Genomic DNA, 14,176 nt, shown 5'->3' on the forward strand with positions numbered 1-14,176 from the left:
ACAGTGTGTCTACGATGTTTTATGTGCTATCCGCTGCGCAGTGTTATTTAAGTGTAGAAATTTCGTGATATGCTAACAGCTCTTTTTTTTCGCTTAGGAGGTAAAAAGGGCGATTTTTTCTGTCGGATACATACGAAAGCTACATATTATGGCTGAGACCCGCGGTTTCTTGAGTACTATTATTTAATGTGTGCACGAATGCAAAATATATTACCACGACGCCGTGCTGTACAAATCTGGGACGCAATATGGCCGCCCTGCAGGCTCCGAATACTCTCAGCTCTTCCGACAACGCCGGCGTAGTTTTCCCTGCCTGAGAGCACCTCTATGCAGATGGAGGTTCTAAAGGCACAGCCTCGCAGGAGCGACTATTTGAAATGTTGCCCCACTTTCGGATACTAGCGGCGAGTTGACTTTCGCCGCCGTTTGCACGACACTTGTAGCTCGCAAAAGCTCTCTGAGACTTGAAAACTCTCACGTGTATACATAGCTTAAGCGACTTTGACAAGTGGCGGTTTGTTATGGCTTCTCGAAAGCGGCAAGGTTTTTTGGGTGCTGCTGTCGTGAAGAACTGTGGGAAGCGGTTGCAAGACGCCGAAACCACGGGTAGGCGGCGAAGTGTCGGAAGTTTTCGCCTCCCCACATAACGTGCAGGACAGACGGCGATGTGCTAGGGGGCGTTACGTTTGTACTTGTGCTCTAACTGCCAGATAGGGATACATTCAGCATAGATGTAAGTACAGAAATCACTGAGAAGATTTAAACATTAAACTACCTTAAGGTGCACGGGGACAAATTTTTCGTTAGGCCTACATACCTCACTGGCACACCCATGAAGTAGATCTCAAAGTAAAAATTAACACACATCTAACCTGAATGAGATTTTCACTCTGCAGCGGAGTGTGCGCTGATATGAAACTTCCTGGCAGATTAAAACTGTGTGCCGGACCGAGACTCGAACTCGGGACCTTTGCCTTTCGCGGGCAAGTGCTCTACCAACTGAGCTACCCAAGCACGACTCACGCCCCGTCCTCACAGCTTTACTTCCGCCAGTACCTCGCCTCCTACCTTCCAAACTTTACAGAAGCTCTCCTGCGTACCCTGCAGAACTAGCACTCCTGAAAGAAAGGATATTGCGGAGACATGGCTTAGCCACAGCCTGGGGGATGTTTCCAGAATGAGATTTTCACTCTGTAGCGGAGTGTGCGCTGATATGAAACTTCCTGGCAGATTAAAACTGTGTGCCGGACCGAGACTCGAACTCGGGACCTTTGCCTTTAGCGGGCAAGTGCTCTACCAACTGAGCTACCCAAGAACGACTCACGCCCCGTCCTCACAGCTTTACTTCCGCCAGTACGCCTCCTACCTTCCAAACTTTACACAAGCTCTCCCGCGTACCCTGCAGAACTAGCACTCCTGAAAGAAAGGATATTGCGGAGACATGGCTTAGCCACAGCCTGGGGGATGTTTCCAGAATGAGATTTTCACTCTGCAGCGGAGTGTGCGCTGATATGAAACTTCCTGGCAGATTAAAACTGTGTGCCCGACCGAGACTCGAACTCGGGACCTGGCGAGGTACTGGCGGAAGTAAAGCTGTGAGGACGGGGCGTGAGTCGTGCTTGGGTAGCTCAGTTGGTAGAGCACTTGCCCGCGAAAGGCAAAGGTCCCGAGTTCGAGTCTCGGTCCGGCACACAGTTTTAATCTGCCAGGAAGTTACACGTCTAACCTAATGACTGTGGCATGTTGTCGAAACGACGTCATGACAATTAAATTCTAAATTCCGCCCGAACAGACCATGAGGGCCCAACGGTACCGACCGGCCGCCGTGTCATTCTCAGCCAACCGGCGTCACTGGATGCGGATATGGAGGGGCACGTGGTCAACTCACCACTCTCCAGGTTTACGAGACCGCAGCCGCTACTTCTCAGTCAAGTAGCTCCTCAGTTTCGCGTCACAAGGGCTGAGTGCACCCCGCTCGCCAACAGCGCACGGTAGGCCTGATGGTTACCCATCCGAGTGCTAGCCCACGTCAATAGCGCTTAACTTCGGTGATCTGACGACTAGTGGAAAATAAAAGTGACTGAAGCTGGAAAACTACTTTATAGCCTAGGGAAAAGCGCTACGGATGTTCTATGCAGGACAACGCAATATCACACACCGACGACGCGTTTGCGACTCCATTACTTGCTTGCTTAGACAACGGCTGTGATGAACACTTTGTTCCCTAAAGTCCGTCGACGAGTGACGGCATCTTAAGCTGGACGGTGTAGGGCGAAGGCAACAGCTATAATTGTGTCGTAGGACGTGATTGTGTCCGGGGGAGGTAAAACGAAGTTTCCACGAAAGCCTGTCGCGACGGCTGTGACTGGCCGGCGCACCAGCTCGACGGCTGTTCAAATTTACATTTTCCTCGCCGCCACTGCCCCGCGCCCCCTCGCCGGCTTAATGAGAAAACTTGGCGGCAATACTGGACGACCCGCTCGCTCGTTAAGAGCCGGCGCCCCCGCAACCACCCTCCGCCAGCCACCTCGGCCCTGTCCCGCAGCCAGGGACGGCTGATTTCTGGCGTAACCCTCTCCCACTGCGGAACCGGAAACAAATGGCTCATTTCGAATGTCCAACAAAATAACACAGTTACTCAAAACGGAACGTTGTTGCGTGACTACTCAGACCAACATACTGATGGGAGAAATGCAAGGTCATTAGAAGTGAAGCACAGAATGGACATGGGTGGAAACGTGCAAAATATATGCAGGGTGAGGCAGCTAAGACAAGCAGTCCCAAACACGAGGGGAGTTTGGCCAGTCACGAATTCCTCTTTTGTTGCCAACCTCAACCTCTCTCAGTATAGCACTTGCTCCTTACATTCTCAATTGTTTGTCGGATGTTTTCCGATCTCTGTCTTCGATTACAGTTTTTACCCTCTACAACTCCCTCCGGTACGTTGGAAGTCATTCCGTCATGCCTTAACACGTCCGCTATAACCCTCTCCCTTCTTTTTGTTAGTGCCTGCAAAATGTTCCTTTCTTCGCCAATTCTGTGGAGAACCTCATCATCCCTGCCCACCTAGCTTTCTACGTCCTTCTATAGCACCGCATCTCAAAAGCTTTGATTCTGGTTTCCCCACTGTCCATGATTCACTACCATACAATGCTGTGCACCAAACGTACATTCTCAGAAATTTCTTCCTCAGATTAAGGCCGATGTTTGATGCTAGCAGACTTCTAATGGCCAGGAATTCCCTTTTTCCTGTTCCAGTGTACTTTTTATACCCTCCTTTCTCCTTCCATCGTGTGTTATTTTAATTCCAAGGTAGCAGAATATTCCTTAACTTTTCACGACCACCAATTAAGTTGGTAAGTTTATCGCTAATCTCGTTTCTGTTACTCCGCACAACTTTCGTCTCTCTTCTGTTTACTTTCAGCCCATATTCTGTACTCATCAGACCGTTCACTCCATTCAGCAGATCCTGAAATTCTTCTCCACTTTCACTCAGGATTGGAATGTCATCACCGAATCTTATCATTGATATCCCTTCACCTTGAATTTTAATCCCACTCTTGAATTTTCGTTTTATTTCCGCCATTGCTCCTTCAATGTACAGAGTGAACAGCAAGGGCGAAAGACTGTATCCCTGTCTTATACTGTTTTTAATCCGAGCATTTCATTCTTGGACTTCCATTCTCGTTGTTCCCTTCTGGTTTATTATACACATTCTGTATCATCCGTCTTTCCATATAGGTTATTGCTATTTTTCTCAGAATCCCGACGAATAGTAGTGGACCTAAAACTGAACCCTGTGGAACTCCGTTCCTTATTTCTGCCTGGTCACCAGAATACTCTCTCTCCTTTACAAATAATTCAGTGCCACTTTTTCGGGTCGCAGTCGCATAGCTCAGTCGGTAAGACTTGCAAAAAGCGAGAATCATGGTTCAAGTGTGGGTCCAGGAAACAATTTCAATATGTAGGAAACATCAATTTCTTAGTTTATGTCGTAATTCTCTTTTAGTATTTTCATGAAGAGGCGATCCTATCAGATACTTTTTCGGACTGACGGCTCGGGTGGCTAACGAGTGAGAAAGAGAGATTAGCTGAGTGCGTCAACGGTGGAGAACTGGAGGCAGTGGGAAAGAAAAACCGTGTGGGTGTCTTGTTTGCAGTGGGAGGCGGGAGTAGAAGGCACCACGCCCCTGAAGGAAACAATTTCACGGTGTCTCGGAGACGCGCCCTGGGAGGGCAGTGGCGGCTCAAGCAGAGTAAAGGGCCGGCCAGGAAAAAGGGCGCAGGGCGTTAACCCTTAGGGCGGTGTGGCGCGCTGCAGCGGCGATGGGACCCACACAGCATCGCCCCAGGTGCGTGGCCGCCACAGATTCATCACCCTCCAGGGTACCGGCACTGAAACTGAAACGGCCAGGTCTTGACGAAGCCAGTCTTACGAAGTCGATAGCAATTGCTTCTACACCTACACAAGTACTCGGCAAGTCATTGTATATCTACATCTACATCCATAGTCCGCAAGCCACCTGACGGTGTGTGGCGGAGGGTACCTTGAGTACCTCTATCGGTTCTCCCTTCTATTCCAGTCTCGTATCGTTCGTGGAAAGAAGGATTGTCGGTATGCTTCTGTGTGGGCTCTAATCTCTCTGATTTTATCCTCATGGTCTTTTCGCGAGATATACGTAGGAGGGAGCAATATACTGCTTGACTCTTCGGTGAAGGTATGTTCTCGAAACTTTAACAAAAGCCAGTACCGAGCTACTGAGCGTCTCTCCTGCAGAGTCTTCCACTGGAAGACTGTACGGTGCAAGGTGGAGGGTGTCTTGTACCACTGCTAATTAGATTTCCTGTTTCACTCGCAAATGGAGCGACGAGAGAAACACTGACTGTAGGCGTCCGTGCGATATCTGATTTCTCTTATCTTGCCTTCGCGGTCCTCATATGAAACGTACAAGGGGTTGGACAAAAATATGGAAACGTTGCCAGAAATGTGTCCAACACACGTGCACATGAAGACACACAGGAACTAATGACATTAGCTGCCACTAGACACAGATTTAAATCAATGGCGAAAGTTGAAAATTTGTGCCAGACCAGGATTCGAACCTGGGTCTCGTCCTTACTAGGCACGTGCGTTGACCAGTGCGCCATCCGGACGCAGTGGTCATCACAACTACACGGACTACCCTAGCACGCCTCCTGTAGACCCAAATCCTCAACTTATCCCCACACTAGCAACGTAGTCCCCCTTGCACATTATCCTCATTACGAGTACTTGCGGCATTTCCCAGATTCCAAGTGTGGTGTGCATCCGCACCAAATTGATCGACTGATAGTCAAAAATAAAAAATAAAAAATGCTCTGAGCACTATGGGACTTAACATCTGAGGTCATGAGTCCCCCTAGACTTAGAACTACCTAAAACTAACTAACCGAAGGATATCAGACACATCCATGCCCGAGGCAGGATTCGAACCTGCGACCGTAGCAGCAGCGCGGTCCCGGTCTCAAGCGCCTAGAACCGCTCGACCACAGCGGCCGGCGACTGCTCGTGCCCACCTTAATTATACACTACTGGAGAATGAAAAGAGAACACATTAAATTCGTCGACCCAGTAGTTTTACTGACACGCTCTTGAGGACATATACGACAAACGATCACACCGACAGTTCCATACGCACCTGAGCACAGTCGACAGTGCAGGTATGCGAAATGTCGGCGGTAGTACCGTGTATGCCACACTTTTTCATCAATGCAGGCTGCACTCCTCCCATGGAGTCAATAATAGAGGTGACGAATGGAGTCTTGCGAGTGGCCTGCTAATGCAATTTGCACCTGGTGCCTTAATCGGGGCAAATTTCCTGCTGCTCTTGCGCATCCCGAAAGATGACGTTTCATCCAGTCGAAAACGTGCTCTTTGGGGGACAGATCTGGGGATCACGCTGGCCAGGGTAGTGGATGTACGCCTTGGAGAGGAAGCTGGGTGTCACGGGATACGTGAGCAGTGAGTGCACTGTCATGCTGATAAAGCACATCGCCCTCTCGATACAAGAACGGTGGCACGACGGACTGAATGATGTTATGGATGTTCTGTGCACTGTTCAATGTTCCCGCTGCGGTCACCAGAGGAGAATTGTCACGACAAGACATGGCTACCCACGCTATGATGCTCGGTAATTGCCCTGTGTATCTCCGTCGTGTACACTCCAGACGTTAGCACTCCCTTAACGATGCCACACACGGGTACGATCATCAGTGGCACCGAGGCAGAAGCGACTCTCGTCACTGAAGACAACATGTCACCATTCGTCTTTTCGTAAGCGCCTACCGCGACACTACTGGGTGCGGGGTGCACGATGTTGGGGCGAGAGCAGGAGACGCCCTAACGCGTGTTTTGCGGAGACTGTAGCGAATGGCCATCGCTGATAATCCCAGAACACACAGTGCCTAATACTTTGTGAAGTCGTGGTGCGGTCCGATACGGCACTTCTAGGCTTGCATTAATGCATCGCCGCTGTCTGGACCCAGGCTGATGGACACGTGCACCTCCTGCTCATGACTGGCGAAAACATCGATGCATTGTCGAGACCTCTTGCCACATGCAGTATGACTGCCCAAACTCCCGCAGACCTCGTTCAAACTCCGTCAGATATAGAAACGGTTCGTTTATTCGCTGTTGCCTCATGCTAACTATATTGCAGACACAGACGAGCTCCGTGTGCCACTACAAACTGGCTGCTACTGGCCGTGGAGGTGAACAGCCGCTGTTAAGCTTGCAACATTCCACGGCTGAAAACGCAGTTCGTGGTTTGTCTGCAGTGCTGCGCGTTTGATCATCGCATTAACTGCACTCTCGTACTGTCCAGTGCAAGTACGGCGTGCCTTAGTTGCTAGCGTCAGGATGTTCTGTTTTCGTTTTCCAGTAGTGTACACGAGGTGTTTGTTCTTTCGGACATGCGCTGAAGAAAAGACACCACATATACAATTGAGGTGAGACATGTCCCAAAGAACACACTCCATGTATACAGGGTGTTACAAAAAGGTACGGCCAGACTTTCAGGAAACATTCCTCACACACAAACAAAGAAAAGATGTTATGTGCACATATGTCCGGAAACGCTCAATTTCCATGTTAGAGCTCATTTTAGTTTCTTCCACCTACGCTCAATGGAGCACGTTATCATGATTTCATACGGGATACTCTATCTGTGCTGCTAGAACATGTGCCTTTACAAGTACGACACAACATGTGGTTCATGCACGAGGGAGCTCCTGCACATTTCAGTCGAAGTGTTCGTAGGCTTCTCAACAACAGATTCGGTGACCGATGGATTGGTAGAGGCGGACCAATTCCATGGCCTCCACGTTCTCCTGACCTCAGCCTTCTTGACTTTCATTTATGGGGGCATTTGAAAGCTCTTGTCTACACAACCCCTGTACCAAATGTAGAGACTCTTCGTACTCGTATTGTGGACAGCTGTGATACAATACGCCATTCTCCAGGGCTGCATCAGCGCATCAGGGATTCCATGCGACGGAGGGTGGATGCATGTATCCTCGCTAACGGAGGCCATTTTGAACATTTCCTGTAACAAAGTGTTTGAAGTCACGCTGGTACGTTCTGTTGCTGTGTGTTTCCATTCCATGACTAATGTGATTTGAAGAGAAGTAATAAAATGAGCTCTAACATGGAAAGTAAGCGTTTCCGGACACATGTCCACATAACATATTTTGTTTCTTTGTGTGTGAGGAATGTTTGCTGAAAGTTTGGCCGTACCTTTTTGTAACACCCTGTATAATTAGGGTGAGGGTGACAGTTGGTCACTTTAGTGCGGAAGCACTCCACGCTCTAACTCTTACAGTGATCGCCGAAATGCCGCGAGTAATGTGGATAGAGGGCTGGCCGCACTACATCAGTAGTGGGTAGGTAAGCTGAGGATTTGGGTCTGACGGGAGGCGCGCTGGCGAAGTCCGTGCAGCTGCGATGGCCACTGTGTCCGGATGGCGCACTGGTCAGCGCGTCTGGCTAGTAAGCAGGAGGCCCTAGTTAGAAAACCAGATGCGGCACAGATTTTCAACTTTTCCCCACTGATTTCAATCAATGCGCACTGGCAGCTAAAGTCATTTATTCCATTTTCTGGATGTGAGGTCCGCCAGTTACGCAAAACACCGTTTTTCTCAGTACCCATACATGTTTCGGCACGACTGTGCCATCATCAGTGGGCTTTCGTTTTTATTTATTCTGCAATATGAACATTTTTATTAAATGATTATAAAAAGGATTGCAGTTTTATATTAATCATTTAACAAAAATGTTCATATTGCAGAATAAATAAAAACGAAAACCCACTGATGATGGCACAGTGGTGCCGAAACATGTTTGGGTACTGAGAAAAACGGTGTTTTGCGTAACTGGCGGACCTCACATCCAGAAAAAATTTTAACTGCAAACACGGCCAATACAAGGAGTTGCCAATCAAAAAGAGGTCATTAACTCCTTTGTGTCTCGACTTATTTGTAACAGCCGCGGGATCGAAATTGTGTTTGTTGTTTCGCACATGCCCGAAAGAACAGATACCACGTGTACAGATGCAGATTTCACAAAAGCCTGAAGGCTGCGCTGTAGTAGAGAACGGCACCTGTGCTGTGTTCTCAATATGCTGCAAGTGTCAGTCGCGTCCAGTGTAATTTTGAGTTCATTATGTCGGAGGTAAATGGGTTGAAACGTGCCATAATTGTCGGTGTTCGTACGGTTGGCGCTTCCGTAACCAAAGGATCCGAACTGTTTGGTGTTTCGCGAAGCACCGTATCGACGAGTTATACTGAGTACAGGGAAAGCTGTAAAAATCATCCGCAAAGTCACAACGTTATCGAGAATGTATGGTGCGTCATTGTGAGAGACGGCGATTGAAGGGGACTGTGACAGAAAGTATGACGAGGACAGGAGCAAAGGCCACTGCAGAACTGAATGTCGCACCCGCCAATCCTCTGTGCGCCAAAGCAGCACGAAGACGATCCCAGAAGCAGGGAACTGCACTGTACCAAGGCCGACAGGCATGGAACTCCAGACAACCGGAAGCTCTACAACACAGCGCATTCACATTTGCATGCTTGCATACAACATTCTCGCTGTTACTTCTGCTACTAATGTACCAGCTTTTCACATTTCCAATGGACTATCTCGAGCATACATTAACCTGTGATTTTGCAATGTTGATCACTTAAATATGTTAGCTAGACAAATGTATTCCCGAAATTTCATTGCTCTACATTAATTACGTCCTGTTGTTGCAATTTTTTTCTGTCGATGTATTTAATCGGCTTGACTGTGTAAAGCAGCACAGCACTAATTCTGTACTAGACCGTTGTACAATTGTTTTCTGACTCATCTCATTCGGCTTACAGTTTTTGCATAACCTATGTGTCAGTCCTCCCCCATTATATTGCAAAGAGTGTGGTGTAAGTCATCAAGACAGACCAGAGTTTCCCTGCTACAAAAAACCAGCAATACGGACTATTTGTGGTGTAACCTGAAGAACGCCCTGCATGAGCCTCTCTCCCACGTACACTTCGCGGGAAGTCCGTGAATGTAAAACTATACAGCCTCGAGCTCGCAACGGACTCCTACCGATAATCGTTGTTCCCGCGTCCAGTCTCGACTGAAACAGGAAAAGTGTCTAACGAATAGTTGCTGCGCCACATACTATTTTGTGGCTTGTGGGGTGCAGATGTATTTCCGCTACAGTCCCAGACCTTTTGTGATCCAGCAACTGAAGGTCGCACGGCAGTCTATGGTAAGAAATGGTCATGAAATACAACTGGAAACAAATCATGTTTCGATTTTTTTTTCTGCGCAAACAACGACTCCTGCGAAACTCAACGACGTCTTGTACACACGAAGTAATGAGTGCTTTCGATAAGGTATCTCAAAGTGACTGTATACTGGTGGACTTCCAGAAGACTTTTGACACCGTTCCTCACAAACGGCTTCTAATCAAACCGAGTAGCCGTGGAGTATCTCGTCTGTTTTGCCACTGGATTCGTGATTTCCTGTCAGTGAGGGACACAGTTCGTAGTATTCGACACAAAGTCATCCAGTGAAACAGAACTGATACCTGGCATTTCCCAAGAAGCGTTATAGCCGCACCGCTGTTCCTAATCTCCAAAAATGATTGAGGATACAATCTGAGCAGCCCTCATAGGTTGTTTACATACTATACCATCATTAGCCGTCTGGTAAAGTCATCGTGAGATCAAAACCAACTGCGAAACGACTTAGACACGATATCGGTATGGACGAAAAGTGGCAACTGTCTCTAAATAATGAAAGGTGTGGGGTCATCCACATGAGTGCTAAAAAGAATCCGTTAAATTTCGGTTACTAAGTAAACACTTAGGGACTACAATTACGAACAACTTAAATTGGAACGATCACATAGATAATGTTGTGGGGAACAGGAAACAACGGATACGATTTACTGGATGCAACACGTCTACTAAAGAGACTGCCTACACTACACTTCTCCGCTCTGTTGTGGAGTTCTGCTGTGCGGTGTGGGTCACGCATCATTAAAGGTCGATGGAGGACATAGGAAAGTCGAAAGATAAGCAGATCGTTTTGTATTGTCGCAAATAGGGAGCGAGTGTCACGGATGTGATACACGAGTTAGGATGGCAGTCATTGAAACATAGGCTTTCTTCTTTCAAGAAATTTGAATCACCAACTTTCTCCACCGAATGCGAAAATATTTTGTTAATGCCCTTCTACATAGAGAGAACACCGTAATAAAATAAAAATAAAAAAATCACATGTCGTACAGAAAGATTTAAGTGTACGTTTTTCCCACGCGCTGTTCAGGAGTGGAATGCAAGACAAATGGCCTGCAAGTTGCCGTTTTATAAATAAAAACCAATTTTTTCTTGCTCCAATATATTTCACTTGTTCCAAACGCGTCACTGACGATGATGATTGGTTTGTGGGGCGCTCAATTGCTCGGCCATCAGCGTCCCTACAAAGTCCCAATTTTTACACAGTCAAATTTTTTACGCAGTCCAATCTAGCCACTATCATGAAAGATTATGATGAAGATGAAAAATGATAAGGACACCACAAACACTCAGTCCCTGGGCAGAGGAAATCGCTAACCACCCGGCTGGGAGTCGAACCCGGGACCCCGTGATCCAGGGGCAGCAACGCTAGCCACTATACCACGAGGTGCGGACCAAACGCTTTACGCCTTTTACTTTAAGGCATCTTTAATGGAATCCACAATGATACAGTTTTGTTTTGATATGCGATATTTGTAGATTATAACACACTTCACGTCTTGTTATTTGACGTAGATAAGTGGTTAATTGGTTACTTTCAGTTATTCGACTTTGGCTGGCATCTACGTTTCCTCTAATCTAGTTACATGCTGCAGCTCGCATATAACTCCACTTACGAAAAGTGTGCCACGCATTCTAGTGTGAACTGGAGAGTAGTCATGTATATGTAGATTTGATTGTTTATTAATTATCCGTCCCGTCCTCGCCACACGAGGAAGATGTACCTGAAGGGGCTGATCTGTTAGCGCTGCGGCCCGGCGTGCGTGTTTGGAAACAGATGTTTCGGCGACTGCGGATTACGCCGTCGTCAGCAGAGCACAAAAAGCGCCTGCAGTAAAGCATTATGGCGCCGACGACGTGGGAGGGGCAGCGATTCATCTCCCGCGGTCGGCTGGACCTCTGCCAGAGACAAAAGCAACGGAGGAGCGATCCCGCAATAAATACACTGTGGTGCTCGCAGCCACAAAGTGTCGCTCTCTTGCACACGCAGTGGCTGGCGCCCCCACCAAGTCAGGCTAGGCTGGTACAGTAGCTGCCTGTCCGGCTCTCAGTTAACTTAAAGTTCGTGGGAAGGCTGCCTGATTCGTCCCGTCGTCAGTCAATAGTGTATCCGACAGTCACAATGATTTTTTCCTGTTAAGTCTCAAAATACGTGTTTCTCCTTTTTTTGTCACGAGTCAGGAACATTGGACAGTAAAACAAGTATCCATTTTTTTAAGCATGAGTCTTCCGTCTGGTTTGATGCGGCCCACCACGAATTATTCTCCTATGCCAACCTCTTCACCTCAGAGTAGCGCTCGCAACCTTTGTCCTCACTTATCTGCTGGATGTATTCCAATCTCGGTCTTCGTCTACAGTTTTTACCCTCGGCAGCTCCCTTCTAGTACAGTGAAGTTAGTCCCTGATGTCTTCACATATGTCCTACCATCCTGTCCTTCTACTTGTCGGTCTTTTCCACATATTCCTTCCCTCGCCTATTCTGCGGAGAATCTCATCGTTCCTCACTCTATTAGTCCACTTAATTATCTACGTTCTCCTGTGGCACAACGTCTCAAATGCTTCTATTCTCTTCTGTTCCGGTTTTCCCACAGTCCATGTTTCACTATCATACCACGCTGTGCTCCAAACGTACATTCTCAGAAATTTCTTCCTCAAAGTAAGACCTATGTTTGATACTAGTAGACTTCTCTTGGCCAAGAATCTTTTTGCCAGTTCTAGTTTGCTTTTGATGTCCCCATTGCTCGGTCTGTCATTTGTTATTTTGCTACCTAGGTAGCAGAATTCCTTAACTTCATCTACTTTGTGACCATCAACCCTGATATTAAATTTCTCGCTGTTCTCATTCCTCCTACTTTTCATCATTTTCGTCTTTCTTCACTTTACTCTCAGTCCATATTCCTTACTCATTAGACTGTTCATTCCACTCAGCGGTTCATGTAATTCTTCTTCACATTCACTCAGGATAGCAATTTCATCAGCTAATCTTACCACTGATATCTCCTCACACTGAATTTTATATCCACTGCAGAACCTTCCTTTCATTTCCCTCATTGCTTCTCGGATGTACAAATTGGACAGTAGAGGTGAAAGACTACATCCCTGCCTTACACGATTTTTAATCCCGGCACTTCGTTCTTGGTCTCCCACCATTATTCTTCCCTCGTCGTTCTTATAAATATTGTATATTACCGGTCTTTCCCTATAGCTGATCCCTATTTTTCCCAGAACTGCGAACATTTTGCACTACATGAAATTGTCGAACGCTCTTTACATGTCGACAATTCCTCTGAACGTGCCTTCATTTTTCTTCAGTCTCGCTTCCATTATCAACTGCAACGTCAGAAAAACCTCTCTGGTGCCTTTGCCTTCCCTAAACCCAAACTAATTGTCATCTAACATAGCCTCAATTTTCTTTTCCATTCATCTCTATATTATTCATGTAGAGACTCGGATGCAACAGGTGTTAAGCTGATTGTGTAATAATTCTCGTACTTATCAGCTCTTGCTATCTTCAGAATTGTGTGGATGATGTTTCCCCGAAAGTCAGATAGTATATCGCCACTCATACATTCTACCCACCAACGTAAATAGTCGTTTTGTAGCCATTATGGAAAGATAATTGCTTAAGTTAACAGAGATTTTATTACCGTACAAGAAATGAAAGAACCATTAAAAAAACAAACTGTAGATAATACACAGCACCTAATGTACTCAGGGTCCTCTTTCCTCCCAAGGTTATTTTTCTGGTTTCTTGTTTTCTGTCGTCTTTCCTTTACCAGGTCATCAACTGATTTTTCAGCTGCAGAGGGGCGCTGTAAATTTATTTTTCTAACGATGTCCTGAGTGAAATTTCCTGTCTTAAAGTTCATTGTCTCTAATAATTTCATCTTTCCTACGTTCCCAGCATTAAATTCAAGAACTGCATCATAAATTACAATTCTGACAACTGTAACAATTGAAAATGTGGTTTGGGAGCATTGTTTCCATATGAGTGAATTCTGGGACTCATTTGGATTGATTAGTAATTCAGGATCTGCCAGAAACCTGTAAGTGGGTTTGACACCACCCAGCATACAATCTGGAAGCCTCTCCTTGTGAATGCAGCGGTTTTTACCCCCTCTGAGCGTGAAGATATTTACACCAGCTAATGAGGCGCAGACAATGAATGGGATGTCCACCTGTAGACACCATGTGGAAATATGTAGCCCATACTGAATTTTTCATGTCACTTACAGTGGATAGTTTCCGTCTGATAGCCTTGCCATTCTTTGTGAGTTTGTAGTGTCCACCAATGCTCTTTCGATCTTCCAAATTTTTACCCTTCATATCACTGACAAGTTTCCTCACTCTA

General features: G+C 46.7%; 1 protein-coding gene and 1 non-coding gene across 2 annotated transcripts in view; one reads left to right on the forward strand and one right to left on the reverse strand.

Annotated features, from left to right (window-relative positions):
* LOC126425031 (G-protein coupled receptor moody-like) overlaps positions 1-14,176 on the forward strand; it is a 184,609-nt gene that overhangs the window by 90,940 nt on the left and 79,493 nt on the right. The gene's annotated exons all lie outside the window — the stretch shown is intronic.
* Positions 5,082-5,154, reverse strand: Trnat-agu (transfer RNA threonine (anticodon AGU)). Its single transcript has one exon. It is a non-coding gene; the product is annotated as a tRNA-Thr (tRNA).

The sequence above is a fragment of the Schistocerca serialis genome, chromosome 10, assembly GCF_023864345.2.
Source record: "Schistocerca serialis cubense isolate TAMUIC-IGC-003099 chromosome 10, iqSchSeri2.2, whole genome shotgun sequence".
NCBI lineage: Eukaryota > Metazoa > Arthropoda > Insecta > Orthoptera > Acrididae > Schistocerca > Schistocerca serialis.